Source organism: Procambarus clarkii, chromosome 27 (genome assembly GCF_040958095.1).
Source record: "Procambarus clarkii isolate CNS0578487 chromosome 27, FALCON_Pclarkii_2.0, whole genome shotgun sequence".
Lineage (NCBI taxonomy): Eukaryota > Metazoa > Arthropoda > Malacostraca > Decapoda > Cambaridae > Procambarus > Procambarus clarkii.
In genome coordinates this window covers 15,074,302-15,079,097 of record NC_091176.1, presented here as the reverse complement: position 1 = coordinate 15,079,097, position 4,796 = coordinate 15,074,302, and positions in this window count along the sequence as shown.

Here is a 4,796-nt window from a genome sequence, read left to right as displayed (position 1 = left end):
AGGGGCACTTAGGGTGAAAGAAACTTTGCCCATTTGTTTCTGCCTCGTGCGGGAATCGAACCCGCGCCACAGAATTACGAGTCCTGCGCGCTATCCACCAGGCTACGAGGCCCCCGAGGCCCCCCCTGTGTGTGTGTGTGTGTGTGTGTGTGTGTGTACTCACCTAATTGTACTCACCTAGTTGTGTTTGCGGGGGTTGAGCTCTGGCTCTTTGGTCCCGCCTCTCAACCGTCAATCAACAGGTGTACAGATTCCTGAGCCTATTGGGTGTGTGTGTGTGTGTGTGTGTGTACTCACCTAGTTGTACTCACCTAGTTGTGTTTGCGGGGGTTGAGCTCTGGCTCTTTGGTCCCGCCTCTCAACCGTCAATCAACAGGTGTACAGATTCCTGAGCCTATCGGGCTCTGTCATATCTACACTTGAAACTGTGTATGGAGTGAGCCTCCACCACATCACCCCCTAATGCATTCCATTTGTCAACCACTCTGACACTAAAAAAGTTCTTTCTAATATCTCTGTGGCTCATTTGGGCACTCAGTTTCCACCTGTGTCCCCTTGTGCGTGTTCCCCTTGTGTTAAATAGACTGTCTTTATCTACCCTATCAATCCCCTTCAGAATCTTGAATGTGGTGATCATGTCCCCCCTAACTCTTCTGTCTTCCAGCGAAGTGAGGTTTAATTCCCGTAGTCTCTCCTCGTAGCTCATACCTCTCAGCTCGGGTACTAGTCTGGTGGCAAACCTTTGAACCTTTTCCAGTTTAGTCTTATCCTTGACTAGATATGGACTCCATGCTGGGGCTGCATACTCCAGGATTGGCCTGACATATGTGGTATACAAAGTTCTGAATGATTCTTTACACAAGTTTCTGAATGCCGTTCGTATGTTGGCCAGCCTGGCATATGCCGCTGATGTTATCCGCTTGATATGTGCTGCAGGAGACAGGTCTGGCGTGATATCAACCCCCAAGTCTTTTTCCTTCTCTGACTCCTGAAGAATTTCCTCTCCCAGATGATACCTTGTATCTGGCCTCCTGCTCCCTACACCTATCTTCATTACATTACATTTGGTTGGGTTAAACTCTAACAACCATTTGTTCGACCATTCCTTCAGCTTGTCTAGGTCTTCTTGAAGCCTCAAACAGTCCTCTTCTGTTTTAATCCTTCTCATAATTTTAGCATCGTCCGCAAACATTGAGAGAAATGAATCGATACCCTCCGGGAGATCATTTACATATATCAGAAACAAGATAGGACCGAGTACAGAGCCCTGTGGGACTCCACTGGTGACTTCACGCCAATCGGAGGTCTCACCCCTCACCGTAACTCTCTGCTTCCTATCGCTTAGATACTCCCTTATCCACTGGAGCACCTTACCAGCTACACCTGCCTGTCTCTCCAGCTTATGTACCAGCCTCTTATGCGGTACTGTGTCAAAGGCTTTCCGACAATCCAAGAAAATGCAGTCCGCCCAGCCCTCTCTTTCTTGCTTAATCTGTGTCACCTGATCGTAGAATTCTATCAAGCCTGTAAGGCAAGATTTACCCTCCCTGAATCCATGTTGGCGATTTGTCACGAAGTCCCTTCTCTCCAGATGTGTTACCAGGTTTTTTCTCACGATCTTCTCCATCACCTTGCATGGTATACAAGTCAAGGACACTGGCCTGTAGTTCAGTGCCTCTTGTCTGTCGCCCTTTTTGTATATTGGGACCACATTCGCCGTCTTCCATATTTCTGGTAGGTCTCCCGTCTCTAGTGATTTACTATACACTATGGAGAGTGGCAAGCAAAGTGCCTCTGCACACTCTTTCAGTACCCATGGTGAGATCCCATCTGGACCAACCGCCTTTCTAACATCCAGATCCAGCAGGTGTCTCTTGACCTCCTCTCTCGTAATTTCGAACTCCTCCAAGGCCGCCTGGTTTACCTCCCTTTCTCCTAGCACAGTGACCTCACCCTGTTCTATTGTGAAGACCTCCTGGAACCTCTTGTTGAGTTCCTCACACACCTCTCTGTCATTCTCTGTATACCTGTCCTCGCCTGTTCTAAGTTTCAATACCTGTTCTTTCACTGTTGTTTTCCTTCTGATGTGACTGTGGAGTAGCTTTGGTTCGGTCTTGGCTTTGTTTGCTATATCATTTTCAAAATTTTTCTCTGCTTCTCTTCTCACCCTGACGTACTCATTCCTGGTTCTCTGGTATCTCTCCCTGCTTTCTGGTGTTCTGTTATTCCGGAAGTTCCTCCACGCCTTTTTGTTCAGTTTCTTCGCTTCCATACATGCCCTATTATACCATGGATTCTTCTGTTGCTTCTCGGATTTTTCCCTTTGGGCCGGGATGAACCTGTTTACTGCCTCCTGACACTTTTGGGTAACATAGTCCATCATACCCTGTACAGACTTGTCTCTGAGGTCTGTGTCCCAAGGTATTTCACTTAGGAAACTTCTCATCTGTTCATAATTCCCCTTTCGGTATGCCAGCCTTATGATTCCTAGTTCTTTTTGGGGGGAGATAAGTCCTAGCTCTACCAGGTTCCTCCACGCCTTTTGTGTGTGTGTGTGTGTGTGTGTGTGTGTGTGTGTGTGTGTGTTTGTATGTAGTATGATAGAGAAAAAATTGGTCGAAAGTCAATACTTTAGATAACCAACGATTAGAGAGCCGGGGTCCAAGGACTAGCAACTTGATCCCACAGGCACATATAGTAAATACACACACACACACACACACACGCACACACACACACACACACACACACACACACACACACACACACACACACACACACACACACACACACACGCACACAAGATAGTTTAACACAAAACTAAACATACATACATCCATCTCTCCCTTCTAACCAAAAATGAGTTTCCAAACTCATTAATTTCAGAACTCCTGAAGTCGAAAGCCGACGTTTCCAATCGTCATTTAAAAGGAAAAAAAATATTATCCCACTAGAAATTTATTTTCCTTTTAAGAAATGCTTAAAACTAAATATTACCCTTTCAAGTTTCCCAATTAATCTCCTCAGCTTCAAGAACAACTACAAACAAATAGGTTCACAAATACACAAAGAAACAGAAACAAAGCCACAATGAGATAGTCATCAACAGACAGACACAGTGACGGGGAAAATCATCAATGGGAACTTGAAGTTTTTGGATTTATACGTTGATGTGTTTTTGGACCAAGTTATACATATGTGCTAGAGGGGGGAGAGGTTGATGAGTGGGAGGGGGTAGGTCCAGGGTGCCAGGTTCAGGGTGTCAGGTCCCAGGGTGTCAGGTCCCAGGGTGCCAGGTCCCAGGGTGCCAGGTCCCAGGGTGTCAAGTCTCAGGGTGCCAAGTCCCAGGGTGCCAGGAACACCATCAGCAAGAATGACAGCTTGTCACGGCTGCCAACAGAACTCAAAATCCAGGTTGACCTACATACATCAATATGATCAACTCTTGTCGCCTTGCTGCAAGGGAGCGTCAGGCAGGATGAGGGTCCGTTCGTTTCCCTAGAAGCAAAACAGTTGTATATTTTACAGAGAGGCAAATCGAGAGATCTACCGGATAATAAGCCACCAACTCCACCATCTGCTCGGCTCCACCACAAGTTGCCGTCAGAAGTAACTTGAGCTCATCGTCAAGTTGGAACGAGGCGGCCCCAAGAGCGCCAACTATTGGTGTCGGAGCGATCTCCCGCTCTCCAAATGCTCTGGCTGCCTTAGTCTCGGAGTTCGGGTTGTTTGGTGGGCAACTTGGGCAAATTTGGAGCCGCGTCTCGCCACTTTGTCCAACGTCTCCAGGTGGGTGACACCAGGTGCCGCTGTGTTGGTGTTACTGTACAGTTTTTGCCGTCTTAAGCCTCTGTCATTATCTGTATTGTTGGTAAAGAGACCACACGTTTCTGGCACCAAACATCTTACACACACACATGAGCTAACATCTTATACACACACACACACATGCGCCAACATCTTACACACATGCACGACAAACTTCACTCTCTGTTTTTCTCATTATAAGATCTTATCATCTCGGGGACCTTCCCATATTTCACCATAAGTCTCTCTCCGCGGGTTTTTCACCGTTTTTAGTCTTTATCCAGACCAAGGCCCCGCCCCAAGCCTTCACCATCATCACCACAGCTGCTCACTACACCTCACCCTTCACTATAACTCAAAAATAGCTCCACATGCCAACATACCTTTTATGGGCTCACTATGCTACCTTGAAATTTTGTTTAGAGTAGCTGAATCTAAAACAACAACAGCCAACATACCTCATCCTTCACCATCACTCCTATAGCTCCAGTCAATCCCAACTTCACCATCACCTCTAAAGGCTCACTCGCACACTACACCTCACCTTACACCATCTCTCCAATCCCTTGTCTATCTAAACGGGACGTGCCAGTACCACCTACAGTGGTGCCAAGAGGTGCCATATTACAGTGGTGCCAGCAGGTGCCATGTGGGGAGGCCTGGTCAGAGAGAGACCGTGTCGCGGGGACATTGATCCTCGGAACCACCCTCCTGGTAGGTTGACAAACACGCCTCGCGGCTTCGTTAACTTTGGCGGAGAGAAGCGATCAGTTCTGCCGCTGTTGTTGTTGTTTAAGATTCAGTTTCTAGGAACAAAAAGTTCCAAGTAGCACGAGCTATGGCGATCCCGTAGTGGACTTACCTGGCACAGGAGCGGGGCTGTAACTCACCCCCAGTTCTGCCGTAATCAGTCAATTATATAGTCTTTCAAAGTTTCCGTCTGAACCTAACCTAACCCCACGAGTGTTTTGGTGAGAGTTTAATTACGA